The following is a 26779-nucleotide window of genomic DNA, read 5'->3' on the forward strand; positions in this document are numbered from 1 at the left end:
TACTGAGAAGAGAGGTCTATATCCAAAAAAATAGTTCCAACTTTGATCCATTTAGCAACATAAACTACATAACAGGAAAGTTCTTAAACATGAAATTTTCTCAAACATATTAAAAAAATAAAAATAACAATATCAAATTCTATCATCGCAGAAATGTAGACACAAGAAAACCAAGAAAGGAGAAGAAGCAAGGTTTGAGCAAGCAAGCAACGGGTAAGAAGCTCTCCCATTCTTCCACTCTCTCTCTTGGATAGTGTCAGTGGAGGCACCGAAAGCACGGTTGAGCAAAAATCTCAGATTACTGTGAGATTTGGTGTGTAAGCAGATCACTGTATATTCTACAAATTAGCCCTTTAGGGCTTGATCGCAATTATTTTGGGCATCTGAGGCCGTTTCAGGCCCTGTTTTAGAGCCGCAAGGTTGCGGACAACAGTTTTAGGGGGTATACTGTGATTTGTGAATCTATAATTTTTGAGGTATTTGCAGGAAGCAAACATATGGTTTATCTGCAAACAGGTTGCATATTACATGTACTATTTAGCAATCAGTGAAAAAGGTTGCTTGATGTATTGCTGTGCACGTGTTGTGAAAGATTGGAGAAGACTAGCTTGATGTATTGTATCCTTGTTTGTGATAATGGCAGAGAACAGTGGAAATCCCATTATTGAGAAGCTTGAAAGGAACAACTACCCTTCATGGAAGTTCTGTGTGACGAACTTCCTTATTGGAAAGGGCCTTTATGAGTCTGTCTCATGTGAAGAAAAGAAGCTAGAGCTGGGTATCCCTCCAACTGCAGATGAGTTAAAAGCATGGAAAGAGTGAAATGTGAAAGACAAAAAGGTGATGTACTGGCTATCTGCAGTCATTGATAATACTATGCTGGGACATATCAGGAATGCAGAAACTTCACATGCAGCTTGGACAATTTTTGAGAGCATGTTTTCAGTAAATACAAAGGCACGAAAGATTCAACTCAAGCAAGAGTTGAATGCCTTGAAGAAAGAGAAAATGTCTGTCAATGAGTATGTGTTGAAGGTGAGGAGCATTGCAGATGCTTTAGCAGCGATTGATGCAATGCCGGATGATGATGATTTGGTTTCATCCACTCTGAGTGGCCTTAACAATGAGAAGGCATGGAATCATTTGTTACTTCAGTATATGTATGGAAGCCATTTCCATATTTTGATGAGCTGATCTCTCTCATGATTACTAAAGAGATCAATATGCAGGGTGATTCATCTGAAAGGAATGGTGAATAGGTCCAAGCATTTTACTCGAGTTCAGGAAGGGGACGTGGAATATCCTCTTCAAGAGGCCATGGTATGGGACGTGTTGGCGATAACCAGCAAAACAGGTTCAATCAACAATTTCGTGAAATGTAGGTTTCTAGAGACAGAGAAAACTTTAGAGGCAGGGGGAGCTCTAGAGGAAGAGGTGGATGCTAGAATAGAGGTTCTGGAAAATCTACTATTGCTTGCTATTATTGTGGCAAAACATGCCATATTGTAGCCCATTGTTATGCAAAGAAGGATGATATTCGCAGTGGTAAATTGCAATAAGGAAACTATATATCATCTTCACGACAGAATGAAGATAAAAATGAGCATCTATTTGTTCTGCAGCATATGATGAATGCAGTTATAGGAAAGGGGACACATGATGATGTGTGGTATGTCGATTCAGGTGCATCTAATCATATGACCAGTCATATTGAATGGTTTGGAGAGATGCAGGACTTACAAACCCAAGTTATGTGCAAACAGGTGATGATTCATGCCACCCAATTTCACACATTGGAAAGGTTCCCTTGTCCTTGTATGATGGCCAGACAAAGAGACTGACAAATGTATTACATGTGCCATCAATTACAAAGAATCTAGTGTCTGTTGGCCAAATGGTAAAGTAGGGATTGCAGGTCCAATTCAATGCAAAAGGTTGTTTTGTAGAAGACTTTAATGATAAGTGCAGGTTGGTCACAAAAGGAAGTAGAGTTGGCCGAATGCTCACTTTAGATGCTGGAATTCTTGTAATGGATGTTGCTAAGTATGCTAAAGGAAAAGGAGTAGTTGCAGATATTGAAATATGGCATAAATGTATTGTTTTGGATGATGATAATGATCAAGACAGCTATGTGCAGAAAGATAAACAACAATCACGGAGTCTTAGTGGACCAAAAACATCATCTGGTACTACACCTATAGTGAGCCCTTGGTCTGGGAGACTAAGGAGTAGCCCCACATCTTCAAGTGGATCTATAATTGTTGCAGGGAAGGACAAAGGAAAGAAGAAAGTGCTGGATGGTAATGATGTATCTACTACTCATTTAGGATTTGATGGAGATTCTAGAGGTTCGGAGAGTTTGGATGATGAGCTTGGCATTCCTTCAGTCCAGGACGCCAGGTGTACAGAGAGCTCATAGTAATGTAAAGGCTCCATTGAGTGATCCGGTGGTACGCAGATCTAGCAGGGTGGTCAGATACCTTGTTAAAAGATTTGGTTTTGAAGGTTATGCAGCTCACCATTATGCTTATATGGTGAAACCAGTTGAGGATGTTGAGCCCTCTTGTTTTGATGATATTGGTGGTTATGCTCATTGGGATACAGCAATGGACGAGGAGATGGCTGCATTAGAAGCCAATAAGACTTGGGATTTGGTACCCTTACCTAAGGGTAAGAAAGCTATTGGTTGTAAGTGGGTTTACAAAGTTAAGCATAATGCAGATGGTTCAGTTAGCACGTATAAAGCTAGGCTAGTTGCAAAAGGCTATGCTCAAACATATGGCATAGATTATGAAGAGACATTCAGTCCAGTTGCTAGGATGGCAACCGTTAGATGTGTGATTGCCTTGGCAACAGCCAAAGGTTGGAGTTTGCAGCAAATGGATGGTAAGAATGCCTTCTTGCATGGTGAATTGCAAGAAGAAGTGTATATGGAGCAGCCAGCAGGTTATGAGGATTTAGAGCATCCCACATATGTGTGCAGGTTAAAGAAGGCGCTCTATGGGCTGAAGCAAGCGCCTAGAGTAGGGTCTGACAAGATTGGAGAGTATCTTGTCAATATTGGATTTTGTATTTCTAATGCTGATCACTCACTTTATGCGAGAAAGGGAGATGCATGTTTGGTCATCATAGTCATCTATGTGGATGACTTGATTATTACAAGTGATAGTGACAATGGGATTGCTGAAGTTAAGGACTTCTTGAAGAAGAAGTTTGAGATGAAGGATTTGGGTGAGCTGAGATACTTTCTTGGTATTGAGGTGATTAGATGTGATAAGGGTATATGGCTATCCCAAAGGCAGTATGGCTTGGATATGTTATCCAAGTATGGTATGACAACATGTAAGCCTCTTTCAGTACCATTGGAGCAAAATGTGAAGTTGAGTGCTGACATTGGGAATGAGATAGAAGACCCTACTATGTCAAGGAGGATAGTAGGGAGTTTGATTTACATGACTATCACAAGGCCAAACTTGAGCTATGTTGTTGGCCTTGTCAGTCAGTTTATGCAGATGCCTAGAAAGCCTCATTTGGATGCAGTTAGACATATATTGAGGTATGTGAAGTCCACTTTACATTATGGACTTTTTTATGAGGCAGGTAAGGACGTACATATCTTTGGATACATAGATGTAGATTGGGCTGATAGCATGCCAGACAGAAGATCTACCAGTGGATTCATGTTTTCCCTTGGTAGTACAGCAGTTACATGGAGCAGCAAAAAGCAACCTATAGTTGTTTTATCGAGTACAGAGGCTGAGTATAGAGGTGCTGCTATGGCAGCATGTGAGGTGGTATGGCTGCAAAAGTTATTAGGTGATTTGGACATACAGGGAGATGGTCCAGTTGTCATTCATTGTGACAACATGAGCAGCATACAGTTAGCTAGGAATCCAGTGTTCCATGCTAGGACAAAACACATTGAGGTGCACTATCACTTTGTGAGAGAAAAGGTACTTGCAGGAGAGATTGACTTGGTATATATCAGCACAAAGAATCAGACAGCTAACATTTTCACAAAGGCATTGGGTGCAGAGAAGCTTCGAAAGTTCCAAAGCTTACTTGGAGCTGTAGAGATAGAATTGAGCTTGAGGGGGAGTGTTGAGATGGCAAGCTCAACACATGCGGACATTGATGATGGACCGCCTAGCTAGATGGGTCTGCACGTCTACACTTAGCACATTGGTGGTCATTATGATACTCACATGGCCACTGACTTATCACTTATTATATTTAGTTTGTTACATCTACCTACAAGTGGCAAAGACATAGTGCCAGTGGATTAGTGTAGTCGGTTATGCACTGTTTGACTTAGAAGGCCACTTTCCCCTATGTTGTATCTTATCTATACTTTATGTATATTGTATAGTATGTGGAAGAATAAAAAAAAACCAACAAGAAAACGTTTTGGTCTCCATCTCTCTTCTTATGTTCTTGAGTGAGCTTCCTCTTGTGTATACAGTGTGTGTTTGGCATAGTAGCTCAAGCACATCCCCCCATCACGCAATTCTTGACACTTTCGTCCACTTGGTGAGATAGTTTGTGTGGTAACAATGATATACTTGGCTTGTGATTACTATGTCGTAGGCTTGATTGGACAAATGAAGTCAATTCCCCATTTCTCAAATGGTTGGCACACAATCACTGGGATCAACTCCATTTTGTCCTTATGAATAGGGACTTTGGTCCATTGGCACTCACAGTGCTTCACAAACTTAGCTACATTGTCAAATAGCATTGGCCACCACAAGTGAGACTAGAGCACCTTGCGTGCTATGGTATCTCCACTAAAATGTCCTCCAATAATCCGACTATGTACTTTTGTGAGCACATCATGTATTTCATATTTACAGACACATCTCCATAAGAGACCATCATGTCCTAACCAATACAATTAACCAGCAATCAAGTAATAGGTTTGGATCTTCAAGATCATTTTCCTTAACCTAACTTCTTCTATGGATCATTTAGGCAATCCATTCTCTAGTATGTGGACTATTTCATCTGCCCAAGAAGGTGTGAGGTCTTCTTTAAACAAATCTCTTTTACCATATAGTGATGTTTGCCTTTGTGCTACCATAGAGAAGTCAAATTCCAAAATTAGAAGTAACCATCAAGCAATGGGTCCTATTGCACATGGTTTGTTCACAAGATAAAGCAATGCTTGACGATCCACAAAGAAAGTAAATGGTGTCGCTAGAAGATAGTGTCTAAACTCCTTGATGACAAACACCATGGTTAACCTTGTCCTCTTTGTTGTGGAATAGTTCATTTTCATATCACAGAGTTGTCTACTAGCAAAGATCACTAGATAGCCAAGGGTATGGTCACCAGGTTGGCACAACACTATCCCCATGGAAAATTTTGATGCATCAATGTGCACATGAAAGGTAATGGACCAATCTCGGGCTCTTAGGATAGGGGTAGAAGTTAGAGCCTCTTTAAGCCTTTCATAGGATTTCTGACATTCTTTGGTCCACTTGAATAGTATCAATAGTTTGTACAAAGGTCTAGTAATCAATGCATAGTTCAATATAAACTATCAGTAGTACCTTGTGTGGCCTAAGAAGCATTGAACTCCCTTGAAGTTGGTCAAAGGGATACCCTGACTTTTGAGGATTTTATGGCTATCCCATTCCTCAACATACACATGAGGTGTTGAAACCTAGCAAGGGCATTGGTAAGCCCAAATAGCATGACTATGTAGGCAAACACCCCCCATTCGATGGGAATGCCATCTTGTGCATGTAAGTCCAAAATCGACTTACACTTGGTTATAGCCTAAGAAGCCATCCAGAAAATTGTAGGCTTCCTTTCCTACCACTCTCTTTAGCATGTGCTCAATGTATGGAAATGGGTAGTTCTCTCTCTTTGTAGCTGCATTAACCTTCTTATTGTTTATGCATACTCGAATCTTCCCATTCTTTTTCTTGACTATTACTATGGGTGATACCCAGTCCGTGTGCTCTATTTTGTAAATGAATCTTGCTTCAATAGTTTATCAATCTCTTCATTCACATCATTGTATGCTTAGAATTCATCATGTATCGTCATTAGGGGGAGATTTGGAATCAAATTTGGGCCTTGTAAGAAATTCCACCTTAGCATAGAGAAAGGTAATTTAAAAATAAATAAAAAATGCTAAAAATACAAACTTTTCAAGATTTTTTTCTTTTTTTCAAAATATACAAATTAACCCATGTTAAAAGTCAGAGAGAGAGAGGTTGAAGCTAACACAGTGAAAAGCCATATGCTCTCTCACGTATCTTCCATTATGTATTTTTCCCATAACTCAAACGACTGTTTACAACCTAAGGTCTCAAGGACCATTCACACCAAAAAACTAAGTCCTAAGCAACGACTTATTTAATGTTTGCATCATGTAGTATAGCTGGACAACTCAAGTGTCGGGTACAGTCATACCAAAGACAGAAGGATGAGCTTGAAGTCTAACACATCCTATAGCAATAACAACCAGCAGGTACCGAATGCAAGAGGTGGTGGAAACTTTAGAGGCAGGGGGAGATCTAGCCCTAGAGGCAGAGGCTCCTGGCAGTAGCAGCATCTATCTAACAATCCAAATAAGGATAAGGATTGTCATTACTACAGGAAGTATGGTCATATTGCCAAGGACTGCTAGAAGAAGTAGGGCAATCAGAAGGGCAAACAGCATGGACATTTTGCAACGTCCAATCAGGCAGATGACGCTTCAGGAGGTAGATCATTTGCCATGCAGTATGTGAAAGACAGGATTGCTGAAAAACCCACTGATGATGCATTGTGGTACATTGATTCAGGGGCATCAAACCACATGACTCCTCACGGTGATTGGTTTATTAACATGGTAGCTAAAAGACATGACTATGTATGCACAAGTGATGACACATAGCATAGCATTGAGCATAAAAGCAAAGTGCCTCTTGTGGTTCATGATGGCAAAAAGAAAAATTTACATGATGTACTGCATGTCCCATTGATAATGAAGAGCTTGCTGTCTGTCCGCAGAGCAGAACTTGCAGGTTAGGTTCAATAAGCATGGTTGCTTTATTGAAGAGTTTAGAAATGGATGCAAGTTGATTGCTCGCGGTCACAAGACTGGCAGAATGTTTATTCTTGATGCCACTTTGCTAGAGCTGAATTCAACTATGTTTGCCCATGGTTCTGGACACTGTCAAAGATTTGGAAATTTGGCAACATGTGAATTTGCAAAGGTTGCAAATTATGCAGAAAAAACAGCTCGTTACAGGTTTACCCAAGTTCCAATACACAAGCATTGGTCATGTATGTGATGCGTGCTAGTTTGGTAAGTAGTCGAGGTTGCCATTTGTCAGGCAAGTAAGACAGGGTACACGTCCGTTGCAGTTAGTGCACTTTGATGTCTGGGGGCCATCCCATAATGCTCAAAGTACTATGTGACATTTATTAATGATTACAGTCACTATACTTGGGTGTATATTCTACAGATAAAGGATGAGGTGTTTGTTGTTTTTCAACAGTTTAAAAAGCAAGTTGAAAAGGAATTTGACTGCTATATCTCTTGCTTGAGATCAGAGAACAGTGGGGAGTATGTGTCAAATGAGTTTGACAAATTTCTAGCTAAAAATGGCATACGTAGGCAGCTTACCTACAGCTATAGTCCACAGCAGAATGGAGTGGATGAGCATAAAAATAGGGTATTGATGGAAGCTGCTCATGCCAAGATTAATGAGAAGAAGATGCCGCTCTATTATTGGGCTGAGGTTGTTATGACAGCCATGTATATCTTGAATCGAACTCCCACTACAGGTATTCATGAGATAACACCGTTTGAGAAGCTATATGGCTATAAGACGGATATAAGTCACATGAAAGTCTTTGGCTGTCTTGCTTATGTGCACATCTCAAATGAGAAAAGGAAGAAGCTAGATCTAAAAGCGCATAAGTGTGTTTTCATTGGATATTCGTAGAAGAAGAAGTCATACAAATGCTATGATCCCTCTATCAGGGAGACTTTGGTGAGTAGGGATGTTATCTTTGATGAGATGGCCTCTTGGTATGTATCACCATCTTTAATGCCATTGGATATGCTTTCTACTCATGTATCTATAGCTAATTTGCAGCAGAGTATTACTATGACAGGTCCTAGTGATCATACAGTATCTCCATGGACAAGTAGATTTCGGAGCTCTGGCTCACCATCCACTGACATCACTATGTCAGTGAAGGGGACATATGATGTAGTGGACAACAAAGGAAAAGAAAAAGTCATTGATGATGTATTTGGTGTGATGACATCTGGCAGGATGACTTCAGGCTATGACTCAACTGACAGTCTAGACAGTGAGCTTGGTATTTCGATTGTGTGTCCGACTGTATACATGCCTGGTACTAGGCAGAATAGGTACATTCTGCCTCATGAGAGAGGGGAATCGAGTAGTGCACCACAGCCTAGACGCTCATAGAGGATCAAATATCCTATTGACAGGTTGACATACAATGGCTACTCTGCAAAGCACTATGCTTTACATGACAAAAGTGATGGAGATCAAAGAACCAGGTACATATGCTGAAGCAGTAAAAGATGAGAACTAGTGTGTAGCTATGGATGAAGAATTGAATGCCTTGGCTAAAAATAAAACATGGGGTCTTTTGCCACTGCCTGAAGGGAAAAAGACCATTGGCTGCAAATGGGTCTACAAAATCAAATGCAAGTCGGATGGCAGTGTGGAAAGGTACAAAGCCAAGCTAGTTGCTAAGGGGTATGTCCAACAGTATGGACTTGATTATGAGAAAACATTCAGCCATGTTGCCAAGATGGCAACCATACACACTGTGATTGCTTTGGCTGCTGCTAGAGGCTAAAAATTGCAGTAGAGATGGACGTGAAGAATGCATTCCTCAATGGTGACTTGGTATAGGATGTCTATATGGATCAGTCGGAAGGGTATGTACACTCTGATTTTCAACACTATGTATGTAGGCTAAAAAAAGTATTGTACGGGTTGAAGCAGGCTCCGATAGTCTGGCATGCAAGGATCAGTAACTACTTGCAAAGCTTGGGATTTGTTGTTGGTAGGGCTGATCACAGTCTATTTACGAAAAAGACTGACAGTGGTAGTGCTGGTCATATATGTTGATGATTTGATAATCACTGGTGATGATGACTTGGGCATATAGCATGTAATGAAGATGTTGAAAACTGAATTTGACATGAAAGATTTAGGTGATTTGACGTATTTCTTGGGCATTGAGGTGGTTACAATTGAAAATGGTTTATGGTTGATGTAGAAGCACTATGCCATGGAAATGCTGAAGAAGTATGGCATGCCTAAATGCAAACCATTGGATACACCTCTTGATCAAAATGTAAAGATAGACATGAGCACTGGGGCTGAAGTTGAGGATGTGACTATGTATTGGTAGATGGTTGGCACTTCGATTTACTTGACCATCACTAGGCCTGATTTGAGCTATGCTGTAGGGCTCATAAGACAGTTTATGCAGAAGCCTTGAAAGCTGCATTTGGATGCAGTTAGATGCATTATGAGATATGTTAAGTCCACTGTAGATTATGGGCTGATCTATGTGAGAGATAAGCCCTTGAAATTGGTTGGATACATAGATGTAGATTGGGCAAGATGCTTATATGATCGTAGATCTACGAGTGGTTATGCTTTTGGGTTTGAAAGCGGAATGATCAGCTAGAGCAGCAAGAAGTAGCCTACAGTTTCTTTATTGAGTATTGAGGTAGAGTACAGGGGTGCGAGTGTTACCCCTAAGCATAGCAGAGATGGCATCTAAGTTGATTGGTGAGTTCTCCCAAGTGTCCATCTCTATTCTCAAGGCGTGCGTTCATCAAGCCGTTACCCCAATCTTCGATGACTCTAGCATTGCGCATCTAGGGTCGGTCTAATAGGATATCGTAGTCTACTCCCTTCATGACTATAAAGTCCACAAAGAATTGGACACCTGTGATCTTCACTGGACAATTCTTAAGCACCCCAAATGGCTTGACTCTCATACCATTTGCTAATGTGACATTAAACCTAGCAGTTTTGACAGGCAGGTTTCCCCAAGTCTGAAGCACTGCGTGGCTAAGCACACTAACCCCAGCTCCTGTGTCCGTGATCCCCTTTCTCATTGTATTGCCTAGGGCTAGAACTGGTAAGACCGCATGCATCTCAGAACCTTCCCAGAAGGCTTTGATGTGTAAGGATTTAGGCATAGAGTGCAGCGTCAAACTCGGTATTTGCGTCTTTGCATCATGGCAATGAGGGTCTGCCGTGACCTGCTCTCGTGACCCTTCAACCCACTGCTTAAGATCTTGCCATAGGGTGGGATGCTGCCTAAGCAGATCTCCTAGGCTAAGTGTTACCGGGGTACTCACCAATGTGGTCAGGAGATCGTTGGGTGCTCATATCTCTCCCAACCTAGATCGTCCTAACCAATGGCTGTGATGATTGATCTGCAGCCTCCTCTTCTAGAACCATAGCCTCTACCACTGCTACCACGGCTGCGTTGATTGGAATAAAAGACTGCATCCTTGCTTTTGGAACTGCTTGACCCTGTAGCCAAGCCAAGTTTAACCTCCTCATGGATAAGAAATGCAACCAGTTCATTGAAATCAGGCATTTTAGCCCACACAAACACAGAAATATCAAAATAATTGTACTCTAGACCCAAGCCATTCAGAGTCACAGCAACCATATCTTCATCTTCAACTTGAGTACCAATAGATGCCAATTGATCCACAATGGTCTTGATCTCTGTCACATAGTCCTATATAGACCTGCTCTTTCTCTCCATATTGTTAAATTTCTGCTTTAACTATATCTTCATGGCACTTGTAGTGGTGCCATAGTACCTGATTAAAATGTCCCACACATCCTTATGAGAGTTTCAGTTCATTATCTACATTACCATGGCATCTAATATACATAGAGACAACCAATGCAACACTCTACGAGTCCAAGCTCGGTGTAATCATCTTTGATCAACTGTAGGTCTCTCTAGGAGCTCAGGTTCAGCTTCTACTCCAGTCACCAACTCCCAATATACTTTCTCGATTAAGAAGTTCTCCATGCAGAACTTGCATATGGCATAATTATGGCTATCCAATTTCTCCCCCACAATCTAGGTAACATTGTATGTCCTATCAGCATTTTCCATGTCGTATGTTTTGCATGACTACCTACAAGCCAAAAATCTTCATGACAATTCAATTTCAACTTGCAACTGTTTATGATAGTTTTTAGCACTCTATGTGCTCAGATAGTTACTATTTCAGCCTGAAAAACAATGGTATATACACCTCCTAACACTTGGCAATCACCTAGGTATGGCAGCATGCATATATAGACTGCATTCACTACATAACTAGCATGTAATCAAGTAGACTGTTCATGTACAGATAGGCAACCTGTAAGCATCAAATGACAGTTACGAGAAGCTTCTCTTCCATCCAAACAATAGTGTATGCACCTCAATAGCCCCAAGGCATCTCAGATAGTTGTTATTACATGCAGGTATACATACATGTCAAATTGGGCACACTGCAATGCATGTACATCATGTATGGAAGCTAAATATCCTTCCAACTAATAAAAACAATCAATACCCTGTTATAACCAGTAGTACATCAGCCCAAAATTTGGGCATTTAATGCTCACAGTATCCCACAACACACCTATAGTGCCAATGGCATGACTCAAACCTTACGAGTACAAGTGAATGTCAAAATGCTTTAACCTTCAAGTGATAACTATTATACATTCAAATTCAAATTTCAGCCTATAATTTTCAGATTTGTAAATCCATTCAAGAATTGAAGTTTTAATCCATTTTGGTCATGTCCAGGTATACATGGTTGTTGCTTAGACATTCAGCCTGTTATTCCCTTCAAAATCTGAGCATTTGGCACTCCAAACCCAACCTCAAAAGCATGAGAGATAACACTTGTACCTTGCCAAGTATGCCTATGCTTCAAAAGATTTCATTGTACATGTTAGATAGCTTCCAAACTTCAAGAGTATGTTTCCCTAAAAGTTTAGCAACAGGTCTGTCCCTATTTTTAGATCTGTACATAACCATGTAGCTCAAAAATGAGCTCAAGACAAAGCATCAATACCATGGGTTCTTGCACACCCCTTGACAAGTGATTCATCAAGTAGTAGAGCACTACCCACCCTTCCTATGCCTTGGGTTAGACCAATAGAGTGTAGGTAGCAATCAGCCCCAAATACGTGATCTGTCTAAAGATATTTTTACCTCAGACCTACTAGTTATGAAGATTAGCATCCACTTTACCATGCTCAAACAAGCTTCTCTAAGATTTACATAGCGTTGCTCCTCCTTCATGAGCAATAGAGTGCACCAATGGATGACTTAAACTGTCCAATCCTTCCCATAAAAAAATAGGTGCAAAAATTCCAGCTCCACGTCTGTATTTTGCTGCTCATGCTGAGCATGAATGGCATCATACATAGGCTATAATACATGTTCTTGATCCCTTGAGGAACCCCCAACAAGCTCTGACAGTTCCAGAGACTCAAACTGAAATGCATACCTTTCACATGAGATCAATGGCAACCTGCTTCTTCAAGGGACATAATTTGTCTTCAAGCTTCAGGGTCTGCTCCACCAATGCCATCCTCCAAGGAGCCCATTCATGGCTCTAATACCATGTTAAAAGTCAGAGAGAGAGGTTGGAGCTAACACACAGTGAGAAACCATATTCTCTCTCACGTATCTTCCATTATGTATTTTTCCCATAACTCAAACAACTTTTTACAACCTAAGGTCTCAAGGATCATTTCACACCAAACAACTAATTCCTAAGCACCGACTTATTTAATGTCCACATCATGTAGTACAATTGGACAACTCAAGTGTTGGGTACAGTCATACCAAAGATAGAAGGATGAGCTTGAAGTCTAACAACCCATAGCCTTCAAGTTTTCACTTAGCCTTAACTAAGAGTTAAAGGTCAATTCTTGATATTAAGAGCCCAATGATTAAAACTTGACAACTTGTATCTGAATCAATTGGAATTAATGACATAGTCTCTTTTTATCAAAATACTACCAAAAGACTACGTGAAGCCCTGATTTGTGCCCATCACATTATGTTTGGAATATTTCCATGTATTCTCCCTCTTTTTTTTGAAAGCAACTTTACAAACATCACAAACAAGGATGGATGAAGCTGAATAATCAATATCATAAACAGAGATGGCTGGGATGGAATCAACAGGGATGGCTAGGGTAAAATCAACGTCACGAATGGCGATGGCTAGGGTGAAATCAACATCACAAAGGGAGACGGTGGTGTCTGAATCATTATCAAATAGATACAAGAGAGAGACATATCACCTCCATGTCAAGCTTGATTACGAGTATGAGCCATTAAGTAAGAAAAATAAACCATGTCTCATGTTTTCTACATCCAAAGAACTTTATAGGTTGCAAGGAAAGTGAAATATAGATCTATGGACTAATAGGAAACTATATCTTTTCAGCAATTAAATCGTCGCACAAACTTCATCCCCCCTCACCGTTTAGGTGTTGCTCCGGTGCATAGGAGTAAATGGTTGTTTTGTATCATTTTTGTCTGTAAAAAGCAATAAACACGGACTATAACATAAAGGAAAAGGCCAAACTGAGGCTTGTCCTCATGATTTAACCTTGCCAAACATGCACACACATAAATCTTATTTTTTCATATTTTTTTAGCATGAAAACTCTAATTTTCCCTATTTTTGCTATTTTTCTCTATTTATTATTCATGAAAAATATGTATTTTATGATTTATTTGTATTGGCTCATTGTTTTGACTGAGAATTACCATTTTCTCTGATTTTATTCCATTTCCATCCCTTTTCTCCAACTCAAAATCGAAAAAAACCACTAATTTTCATTGAAAATGACATATTACGGGTTTTAAAAAATTAATAACGGCTCTAAATCATTACGGGTTCTGTATTTCTGTAATTCCAGCCCTCAATCATGATGTAAACAAGGTTCAAACAAAATTTCATTGCATATGAACAACATTTGGACCATGAAACAACAAAAACAATCAAATTTCTTTGTAAAATTGAAGCATACTGCGTGTGTTGCGTGTTGCGGGTTTTTTAATCATTATTCTGAGCAGCCCACAGACTGATCAGCAACCATTCTTCAGTGTTGAACCTCTTTCCTCAGCCTTCTCTTCATCTTGCAGCAATCCTATCACAGCCAGATAAGCATTCTTCAACCCCTCCTCTTCTTGAATTCTTGCACACGAATAGCCTCTATGCAAGAGAGAGAGGGAGGAGAGAGAAAGACTGGTTTTTGTTCGCTTCACTCAGTGCATCATTCTTCGATCGGTTTGTGGTGACGGAGGGCAAAGGATAGAAGCATTCCAAGCCCAGTAGCATCCCTCCTGATTCACCCAGTCAGAAAATCATCATTTGGGGAGAAAAGAGGGGGCGCAAAAAACTGACCCTCCCCCCTATCGTTTCAAATCGTGGGATTTCTTTCCCTTAAGCTCTTTTAATTAGAGCTTCTAAACTCTAATATCCAATTATCTAGTTCATGCTTTTGCATTCACACTTTTGGTCAAATGGTTGAGGGGACAAACGACATCGGAATCGAGATCCGTCTGGACGGATGGCTCCATGGTGTCGAAATCTACAAAGTTGGGCCTCATCACGCTCTTCCCAGCTTCCAGATCTAGTAGCTGCTTCACAACCCCAAACCTTGCGGGGATTAAATAGGAGATCAAACGACCTCGGAACGGAGATTTGAGACTTGCGTTGGATTCCTGACATCATTTTACATCCAAGAAAACTCCAACTTGACCATCCTCCACAGTTTGATTTCCATGAAAATAAGCACTAGCACCTTAGGGACTTGCCGCTTAAAATCGTACTGATTGCCACCGCCGCCTTCGACGAAGTCTATTTTTCCCTGAATTTATCGTAATTTTTGGCTATTTTTAAGCACTTCTCGACATCAAAAATCATCTATCACTCAATGAGTGCCAAATGGTGAAGGATGAAAAGCTAGAATGAGTTACCATCACCCTAATGAATAGGGAACTCAATCCAATATGTGTGTATTTCAGGTTATGTCTGAGAATTTTAAAGCCTTGCATTGGATTTTTCACAAGACAAATATACTCCAAATCATTAGTGAGAAAAGGAACATGAGAATCTTGGACATGGAAGGATTTGGAAGATTCAAAGTAGTATTGTATCTAGCATGTGATTTGAAGACCCTAAAGTGCATGTAGAATGTCTCAAAAAGGGCCAATTCGAAGAGCCAATGCATATATTGCATGCATCTTCTTGCAAAGGAACTTGACAAAAGGAATTGAAAAAATGCACCTAATAGGCACCTCAAAGATCCAAGTTTGAGAGCAATTTTAGATATTCCCTTGTCTTCTCAAGTCCATATTTGCACAATCCATGGTCTAGCAAGATCATTGAGAAATTATTTTCTTATATTTATTTTTTTCTTAGACAATGTGACCTAGGTCTATACAGGTCAAGGCAATTGTAGTACTTGAGAAGGCACTATCAGACATTGGTTTGCATGGTAGAAATGTAAAGATTGAAAGGGGCTAAAATAGCTAGTATGCACTTGATAATGGGTTTTCTCCATACCTTGAGTCGACCACACTGATAAACTTCCATATTCCTTGGCAAACCAAGAGGTTTGGTCATATATAATGTGCTATCAAATCATAAGAAATTATGCTAGATTAGTGCTTCATGCACATGTGATCAAGCAATTATACTTTATCAAATATTATGAAGATAACGTACCATGTAGTGGGTAATGTGTTGATCTGTCCATGCACTAACCATTGAATTTTTAAATTAGTCCCATTCTATTCCAAAGGCATGGTAACCATCTAAGTTCCATGCATGCATGTCACAAAACTTAAAGATTGTATCTAAAGACTTCCAAATGTTGGCCTTGTGTAATCGTGCTTCACCACTGTAGATGCACTTCCACCTGTTGAATTGAACTCTTTGAGTGGAATGTTTTACTTGACTAGGATTATCAAAGGGTGTTTGAGATAAAAGTCTTTGTACTTTCACACCCCCAACGGAGAGTTTTTTTGGCATGTCTCGACCATCCTTAAGAAGACATGTGGAGAAGTAGAGAAAGCCAACAATTTAAAAGAATTGCACCAATGGAGATATAAAAATCTTGTCCATAGAGCTAATAGGAAGGAGCACTAAGAATATCTAAAATCAACAAAGCAATGCAACATTTGGAGAGACAAAGAAGAAAAGAATCATGGGAGATTTTTGATGCATCAATCAAACATACTATGTGGCAACAAACTAGACAAAGGCAAGGAAAAACTTGGATACCCATAACTAACAGTTCCTCGTAATAAATACTTGAGGTGTTTGTAAAAATTTTGATAGAGAGAAACACTTATTAATTATCTATTTTTGGAATGCCCAAGCATGTTTTTAGAGGTCCATCAAGAGACGAGTATAAGCGATGCCGCCGAGCACTCCCATGGAATGCCACGGGATTTGTCGCTTAGGGTTTCCTGAGTCTGCCTTGCAACGGAATGTCCATGGCCAAATCCACTAGGATCGACCTGAAATTTGGGTTCCTAGTAGACAATGTCTCTTGACAGCATCTTAGCATTGGGTTTTGGACATCCTACTTTATGTAGAGATACCCAATCCGAAGCAGATCCATACTGCACTTGGTTCAAAGAGAATGGGAAACGAGAGGGATGTGTCATTCAATCTCTCTGCCCATAGGGGCATAGTCCCATTCCGGTCCCCTAAAACAACATGAATCAGGTTCTAGCCTAACCATACCTAGAGGTCAAACGACGGTAAAACCTTATGAGAAGCCTCCTAGTTCTCTGGGACCAATCTCCCATAGGCCCATTAGGGTTCTACCCGCCCGCTTCCCTTGATAGCTTTAGTTTTCTAATTAGATCCTATCACATTTATGGTGACATTTAAATCAGCTTCCTCAATTAGGCCTTTTAGAGAACAGGATTCATTTGTGTAATTTATATCATTGACACAAAAACAAAACAAGCAGTCCTTTTGACAAACAAGTTCCTTAACTTATCTTCAAGTTAATCTTTGTCTCCTTCTCATACAGGAGAATTATGTATCCCTTCTATCCAACAGAAGTACCTGGTCCAAATCACATGGCACCATAATTTCCATCCTTTATTTAGAATAAGTTCTTCCAATGCTTCCAGATGTTGGACTCATAGCAATCCTTACCTCCGTTTCGGACTAGGCAAGGGGTGTCCAGAGCTCCACCTGACCCTAAGCGGCCTAGGAGTGAAACACAATTTCTGTGGTTGGCCTTTTGACCACATGACCTTCGGCTCGTGAATTGAGTAGTGCCCTTTCAGGGTAATTCGCGATGCAATCTTGGATATGATCCACCCTTGTGAAATATCCTTCCTTAATTAATCCATTTAGGAATTAAGCACGATCAAAGCAATCAGCTTAATATCATATTCTAGTGAAACATTCATTTATTTTCCATGGCTACTTGTCATTATTGACCCTTGCCATGCTTTTACAATCAAACATAAGCACTTGGGATATTTATCTAAATCACAATGCAACAATCAGTTGATTGTAAAAAAGCATTTAGGGTGTTGTTCAATCAACCAACAAAACTAATTGTATTTTTTCCAAACAATACAAGAATAGACATGATAATAATTTCATCCCATATTCGCTCTCCCCCTTGGGATCAAAGAGCGATTCTATGAAAAATTTACTTAATACTTGTATGCACAATTCTTAATGTCATTATTTTTAGGATTATTCTATTCATAACCCCTGACCGATTGCTCTATCAATGAATAAGCCATACACAACTAAGTGCAATTAACTTCCCTTGATACATGCACTTTGCAAAATCCATCTTTCGAATATGTGAGAAGAGGCCTATCCCTTCCCATGACCTATTCTCGTACATCATAGTATGGGGCCTAATGTATCTCATGCGAGAATCAAAGCAAGCATCTATCAATTTAGAAATACATTACTTACAATCGGAACTGGGGTTGGATTGGTGGTGATGCCCTCGCCCGAGGCTCCATTGCTTGTTGAGGGATTTCCATCTGTGTGTGACATTTTCTACTTGGGGCCCATGATCTTCTTTTCTTTTAAACATGACTCACACAAGACTTTAGCAGTCACTTGCTTGAGAGGAGGGAAATTGGGGAAAATCAGCTTGCGGGTTAGGGGATGAGCTCGCAGAAAAGGAAAAGAGAGAGTGCGTGTGGCCACCCTCTAAGGAGGGGGAAAGGGAGGAAGAACCTTCTCTCTCTCTCTCTCTCTCTCTCTCTCTCTCTCTCTCTCTCTCTCTCTCTCTCTCTCTCTCTCTCAAGCTCTCCTTGTGCTTCCCCATGCCTCATATTTATAATGAATTAGAGAAGAGGAGATGTGGCTGAGAACAAGAGTTCTTGTGGAGGGGATCTTGGAAAAATCAGTGATCCAATGCTCAAATCATAAATCTGATGGTTCCATTGGCTTCAAAAGGGGGATAAAACTCCAAGACACTTGGTTAGAAATCTTTCAGATTACTCTTTTTTTCTCCCTGTCCGAAATGATATTCACTGCCTGTAGACTGCGATCACGGCGCACACGATTTTGCAAATCTCTCTCTTTATTTTTTTTCTTTTTATAGAATCTCCAAAACTAACTAAAAAATCACTTGTGTTTTTCTTTTTAAATGACATCCAGTTCTAGAAATCTCCATATCTTTTTAGGATAATATCTAAAATATGCTATTTTTGCCTAAAAATCTAATATTTTTAGGCCATCCTTAGTATACATATTAACACTAGTGATTAATATGGCCCATAACTTTCGTTCACATTGTAACTTCCATGAAGGGTGGCTACGGTCCTTATCAATCCAAGAAAAATATCGGATTACAACTCTCGCTTTTTTAAATATATATTTTTATTAAATAAAAATCGTTAACTATTAACGTTAGTTAGTTTTTACTTTAGTTAGTCTTTAGTTAGTAATCTTACTAGCTTATTAATTGATTAACTAAATTTTAAACTAACCAACTAATTTTTAATTATGTGGAAATATTACATCCTCCTCCCCTTAGAGAAATCGAGATGACCTCATCTCGAGAGAAACCGAGGTATCATTCGGGAACCTGTGGGTTATGGGCCCACCACGCTTTCGCTACGCTACTCTAGTCACACAAGTACTTGGCTTCAAAACTAGTGCAACTCATATTATGAAAATTAACTGTAGGTATAAGAGTAGGATTTTTTGGGGTATTCTCAATACCGAATGTATTACATTTTAGAAAGATATCTAGGGTTTCTAATCATCCTGAAGGGGTGTAGTGGTTTCTAGGTCTTCTTCTTCATCTGATTCCTCTATATATCCATAGACTGAACCTGTGTAGCTTCGTTTTCTTGGAGGCTCAATGTCTTCTAGACTTAGGGCAGTCTGCTTAGATGTGTCCTAGCTCATTATAATGGAAGCATTGGCGGTAGGGACATCTCCTACGGATGTGCCCTATCTCTTTGCACGTATGGCATCTCTTACCCTGATCTCGAGAGTCATCTTTGCTACAATTTCTTGATTTAAGTTCTTGGACGATTGGATTTGCTCAGAGTAATGCATCTTACAAGTCTATTGGACACATTGCTTGCAGGATGGTGGTTCAGAGGAGTGTTTAGGCCATGGCAAAACTTGGATACTTGTTGCGCAATATCCATAGGCGTTGTGCATTTTAATAGGGTTACAAACTTTGAGTAGTAAGCTTCCAGGGTTAATTCTAGCTACTTCAGCTTGAAGAATTTATTAATCTTCAAATTTTGGTAGGTCGACGAAAGGTATCGTCCACGTACAGCATCTTTCGATTGAGCCCAAGTGATAGCGGCTTTGGAAATACCTTGAACTTTGCACCATTGCTTCCACCATATCCGGCCTACTAGCCAACAAACTTAAGTTTAACTTAAGTTTGGATATCATTGATTGATTGGTAGAGGCAATTCCCAAAGCAGAGAAATAATCATCCATCGATTCAATCCATGTCTTTACCCCTACTGCGGTGTTTATCCCTTCTCCATCAAACTCGGGTGCCTTAATTTGCTTGAGAATAAAATTCTTCTCTTGCATGTCAGCATTCGTGGGTGCAGAAGGTGCTTGACAATCAAGTCATACCATTTAGGTTATTCTGTTTAGGATATGTCTTTGAACCATACATTAATCAATCACACATGATTACAAAGTTTCTCTTTGATACCAATTGTAACGTGCCACCTATCAGCTATCCAAGCACATTTTAGCAGTCCATCAAGAAATGAATCTAAGTGGCGCATCCCTCTCGTTTCCCATTCTCTTTGAATCAAGTGCGACATGGATCTACTTTGGCTTGGGCATCTCTGCATAAAATAGAATGTCTGAGACCCAACATTAGAGTGTTGCCAAGAGACCTTAACCACCAAGGACCCAGATTTTTGGTTGATCATAGTGGGTTTGGCTGCAAACATTCCGTTGTGAGGTAGACTTGAGAAACCCTAAGCAAAAAACCCCGTAACATTCCATTGGAGTGTCGGAAAATGATGCTTAGATTTGTTTCTCGATGGACCGCTAAAACGTGCTTGGACACTCGATAGGCATGCATATTACAACATAACAAATATACAACTCGCTTTTTCCCAAAAACCACTATTCTTGAATGTACAATAATGAAGCTCACTCCTCTACTCTCAGCCTCTTTGAAGATGGCCTAGCTTCTTCTTGTAATTGTTGCTCTAGTTTATTTAAAGATTGTTGAATTCATCTACTTCTAGACAAGCGTCTTTTTCCATATTCTACAAGCATATTGGGATCCTTGATCCCACTCATCAACCCAAATGATGCATATGCTAAGTGGTATTTGGCATGCAGTTTTTGGAAACTAGGGCCTTAACCAAATATTCTCATAGCTTCCGGTTTCTCCAAAAACATTATCTTGTTTGCATTCTACCTAACAGGATGCCCTCCAAGATATCTTGATAGGATCTTCAATGCAAAAAGAGAGAACTCTACATTGTCTCTTGAGAGCTTGTAGGTGGTGGAAAGTAATGAACTTTGGAAAGGTGAGGTCTTTGAGGTAATGGCCCAAGGTAGAGTCCTTGCCTAAACCTCCCTTCCATTTGCCACTTGCACGGCCAATGAAGCCATCTTCATATATGACAAGTCGAAAAAAAGCAAACATATCTAGTGAGTCTTAGGAAAATTTTTATGGAAATCAACATGGTATCCAAATGAACATAGTTTGTGAAAAAAACCTCCTAATTTTCATCTGAAACAAGTAACTCCTCAACTCCATATTTGAATGGATGAATTGCCAATTTGCAAGGACTTAGGAGTTTGATTTGCCCAAGTGAGAAACATTCGTTTTTTTTTTGTGTTGCCTCAAACTCTTCCTCTAAAGGAATGGATGACTCATATCATCGGAGTGCATCCTTGTATATCATAGTCAAAAACTCTACTCCAAAGAGGTATTCCATTTCCTTGACATTTGAATCCACACATTATCCCAATTTAGTACAATAAGATTAGAATTTGTTTCTAGATTATGTGCAACAATGACTAGGCAGCAGTCCTTCTTGATGTTAAAAAGAGCCTAGATATTAGACACGAGAACATGCTACCTTTTGCCAACAGGGAAGGAGGGAAGCAAAGGTGTGGTAACTTCACCCATATCCTCCTCAACCTCTTGCTCAACAATAGAACCCATCATCTATGTGTTCTTCCTTCTCAAAGCTTCAAGATTGAGTTGAGCATTTTTCTCCCTCTCATTGGCTAGGGTGCTAACCTCATTCAATGAATATCAACGGATACTCAAAACATACTTGGAGCTCTTGAATGCAACAATGCCAAGGATTATTGGTGTTGCTATCTCTAGACATGTAGCTCTATGTCTCTCTCTCAATAGCTCTCTCTCAATCTCATAGTGTGCAAATGAGCTCTCTCTTTCCCCTTTTCACCTTTTGTGTTCTCTCTTTCTCCCCTTACACTCTATTTTCCTTCCTAGATATCAAAAATATTTTTCATTTCTTTGTCTGTTCACCTATTCTTGGATATAAAGAGACTTATCTATTCCTTCTTCTTTTTTATTTCCCAAACATCAATGTCTCAAATCTGGTCAAAATACACTTCTTCTACTCTAACCAATGCACAGAAAGCTTTCTAAATCTAAACTAATCTACAAGAGATATCGAATGGCCTCTGACCTCCCTCTGACTCCCTCGCTTCCTATCAAAACCCAAAAGCCATTTTGGAGATGAACTCCTACTCTATCACTCAATCTAGAGCATGTAAGCACTCAAGATTGAATCTGTTTGTTCTTGCAACATGACTAAAATGTCACTACTCTTACAAGCAAACTTCAAGCATTTCAAGCTGAGAGCTATGGCTACCTCTCATATAGCCATGTGCACTTCTCCACACAAAAATGTGGTGAACTTACCTTTGAATCTAATCAAGTTGCCTCCTTCCACAAATCTAGTAGCTCCATGATCCAAGATGTGCTCTCAAATAAGCTCCATCTCCAAGCTCCAAGCTTTTTGACTATACCCATGCACATGACAAAGGAGAGGAAAAGAAGATGAAGGTGAAGAGAGGAGAATATGAGCTTTTCTATACTCCCATTCTCTCATGTACACACTCTCCCTCCCTCTCTCTCTCTCTCTCTCTCTCTCTCTCTCTCTCTCTCTCTCACTCTCACTCTTCCTCTCTCACACATACACTCTCCCTTTCTCATGCACAAGAAGGAAGCAAAAGCAAGAAGCTAGAAGAGAAGTGGTTTGATCACACACCAAGAATGAGCTTCTTCACTCATTTTTTGACTTTTATACATGCCATGTCCCCTCATTGGACATCCAACCTCTTTTTGTTCTGGTCTTTGTCTATTCCTCTACTCTCTTTTCTACTTCTTCTTATTAGTATTGACCTGAACCCATGTCTCTCATTCTTTACAACTTGCATAGGAGACTGATGCTCTTTTACAAGATGAATTACAAGAAGATTGGTGCTCTTTTTATGAAAATTTTAAAGTGCACTAATTCATGTGCACCTTCCTCTTACATTTAGACTCTTCTTGTGCTTTGTGTCTTCAGATTTTCCTTATTGTGCCTTTGTCCTCTATCTTCCTCTTGCCTTGTGACTATCTTCTGCTTCTAATTTTCTAAATTTTTTGTCTTGGTCTTCCAAGGGTTAACACTCAACCACCAAGATTTGAGGCCCCCCATTCTACCAATAGAGTTTTAGGTAATATTGTATTGGTTGAAACAAGCCCCTAGAGTATGCTACCAACGAATAGATAAATTCTTTCTAGGTTTTAATTTCAAAAGATGTGTTTCACACCCTAACTTGTATGTTTACGGGGATGGTGAAAAGTCTTTAGTGATTGTCCTATATGTGGATGATCTTCTTAGTATAGGTGACTATGAAGATATGATCCAATAGAATCAAAAGGCTTTGAGCTCCGAGTTTGACATGATAGAATTGGGCTTGTTGCACTATTGTTTGGGGATTGAAGTTGCTTGAAAAAATCTTCATCTCTCAAAAGAAATATGCATGGGAAATTTTGAAAGCATTTGGCATGATCGAGTGTAAGGAAATAGCTACACCTATGGAGGTCAATGTGAAGTTGTCTATTAAGGTTACATCAGCACTAGTAGACATTGCAAGGTACAAGAGGTTGGTTGGCAGCCTTATCTACTTGTGTAACACCAGGCCAGACATCAATTTTATTGTTGGGGTTTTGATTTGTTCTTTAATAATCCCCAAGAAAGTCATTAGAAAGCTTCGACGCAAGTGCTATGATACTTGAAGGGAACTCTTGACTATGGTATCACATACAATTCCATAAGTGCTCTTACAGGGAACTATGATTCAGATTGGGTAGATGATAGTGATTCCAAGAAATTAGTTTCTAGATATTGTTTCTCTTTAGGTTCAAGAATCTTCTCTTGGATTAGTAAGAAGCAACCAACTATGGCATTTTCTTCTATCAAAGCAGAGTACAAGACAGCTTGCTTTAGTACATGTGAAGTTGTATGGCTAAGGAGGATCCTATGGCATATGGGAGTACAAGATGAAGATCTAATAGGGCTAAGATGTGACAATCAGGGTTGCATCACCATTCTCGAAAATCTAGTTTTTCATGCATGCACCAAATACATTGAGATCTAGTATCATTATGTGTGCAACTTGATCAAGGATGGGATAGTAGACTAGTCTACTGTCCAACGAAGAAGAATGGAGAAACTATCTTTGCCAAATCTCTTACAAAGGATCTTCTTCGAATTCATCTTCAAAGTCTTGGCATTGGACTAAAAATATAGTTCACCTACGGGTGGACATTGAGGGAGGGTATAAGATATGCTCAATACCACACCCTCATAAGGTACCACCAGTGATCCATGGTGCTGTAAGTTGTAAGGCCCCCATTATGAGGAGAAGACATGTGTGAGCATGAACATTCAATTGGTCCTAACTTGTATGTCAAATAAGGTCTATGTGACCAAAAAGGTGACCTTTGTGGATCTAGCCTTTAGGTTAGATAGAGTAGCTATGCTGGTAGCAACTCAAGGCACAATGCATTGAGTTGTGAGATGTGGGAATTATCAAGGGCCCCTCTTTTGGGGTCTAAGGGCCATGGAAGAAGCCCCTCTTTTAGAGCCCCTAGCTAAGGGGTCTCAAGGAGGCTAGTAGCCCCCTTGACGGGGTCCCAGGCAGCTACCCCTGGCCCAATGGTAAAGGAAATATTACTTGGGATATTCCTTAGCTGACTAAAGAAGATACATAATATGGTCGGACATGCCAACCAACTTACCTTTTTGAGCTATAAAAGGAGGAACCCTCTAAATCCACCGTCAATCTATCTTTCATCCAGTTAGAGTTCTTCCAGCTATCCTAAGCTCTTCGCATATCATCTATCTAGATCACCATCTAAGCTTCATTATCGAAGCACATGGATAGACAGAGCCATTTTTGTATCAGTTCATTTGAAATTAAAGCAATCTCTAGTCTTCTCATATTTGTTATGTGTTCTCTACTCCTTTCTTAGATTCTATCTATTGTGCCATGTAATTTCTACAATTTTCATGGTTAATCCCATACATCTTGACCTCTAAATTTTGGATTATTCCTATGCATTTCAATTGGGCATGATTTGCAAGCCTGATCTGAAATCCAAATCCTACAGTTATTCAAAGTCCAAATTGTTCTACACATGCTTGACTAATCACACTAACATGTGCTCCTCCCTCAATATATGCCTCTTTTATATTTTGATTTCTATACCGAGCATTAACTACATGAAAAATATGAAGTAACTCCTCTACACTCAAAACTCTTACTATTCCTTTTCTTCTTTCCTTTTTTTTCAGATTGACTAATTATTTTCAATGTCCTCTCATCCTAGGATACAATTCCATCAATTGGAAAAATGTTATATCTATTTTTCTACCCATCATATCCCTTCTTGGGTCATAATCACTTTTCTCTTCCCCTAAAGGGATATCAGAAGTATGATAATGTTTCCTAGATTTTCTATTTTTTCTCCTTCCTTCTTCTCCCCTTTTTTAATATTTCTCCCTCTTTCCTCAACCTTACTAGTTGCAGGTTCATCTCTCTCTACATCTCTTCTCTTGATTGTTTGGCATTACGTCAATAGTTTTATTTTCCTCACTCTTTTTCTACAAGAATATAATGTATGATAGTCTTTCCTTTCTTTTCTTCCATTGGCTTTGGTGCTTGAGAAGAAGTATAGTCTTTAATTTCTACACCATAATCATTTAGCCTATTTGGAAGATTTTAAGGTAAACGATACATATCCCCTCTTCCTCATGGATAGGGACAATTTGTGCTTATGTGACCTATCTCCCCATAGGAATAGCAAACATACAGTCTTTTGAAATAACCACTTCCATTTTCTCCTCTCCTATTTTCTTAATTAGTCTATCCCATCAATCTCCTATTATCTATTCCTAAAGGCCTACCTCTCAAAGCTCTTAACCTTATGTTTTTCATTTTTCCAAAAAATTGATCCTGAACCTTTGGAGCTAATTGAGCATTCTGTCTCACTAATATCTAATAAATTTTCCCATCCACTTGCCAATTTTGGTCTCTATTCTCAATGTTGGGTGTTTTATATGGTTCTCCCTTTTTTATTTTCTCAATTTTTCTTTCTTTCTCAATTGCAGTCATCACTACTTCCTCAAAGGTGCTCGATTCCTTAATTTCTAATTTAGTTATCACCTCTCCCTATAATTTCTCTACCAAATATTTTATTTTTTAGCATTTCGCGCGTTCTCTCCCTAGGGCCTAGAGATTTGTTCAAATGATCCTAAAGCCTGGTGAATTCTATGGTTTGGTATTCTTTCTTCTAGCAAAGTTCTATCTTTCACTAAAGGTCCTGGGAAGTCTCGGTCTCTTCAAATCTATCAAGGAATACTTGTTTAGTAGCTTCATATTCTAAAGGAATAGGATGATTTCTTAGCCTTAGCCTTTTTTCATAATATTCAAACCTCATCCAACAACTAAATTTTTAGAATTTGAAGTTTCAAGGTTGAATTACTAATTCACTAGATTATAGATCCAAGATGAAGTTTTTTGAGGAATTACTGAGGATCCTCTCATTTTGTACCATGCAATTTTGAAAAAGATCTTGCCATTAAAATGCTCTCAAGAAAAAAATTCAAAAGTCACAAACAAAATTAGTATTTGGCACTCATCAATAAGGGCACCAAAAAAGATGTTTCACAAGCGGTGATC

This window comes from Lygodium microphyllum, chromosome 5 (assembly GCF_053477565.2).
Source record: "Lygodium microphyllum isolate KBCC chromosome 5, Lygodium_microphyllum_v1.1.10, whole genome shotgun sequence".
Taxonomy (NCBI): domain Eukaryota; kingdom Viridiplantae; phylum Streptophyta; class Polypodiopsida; order Schizaeales; family Lygodiaceae; genus Lygodium; species Lygodium microphyllum.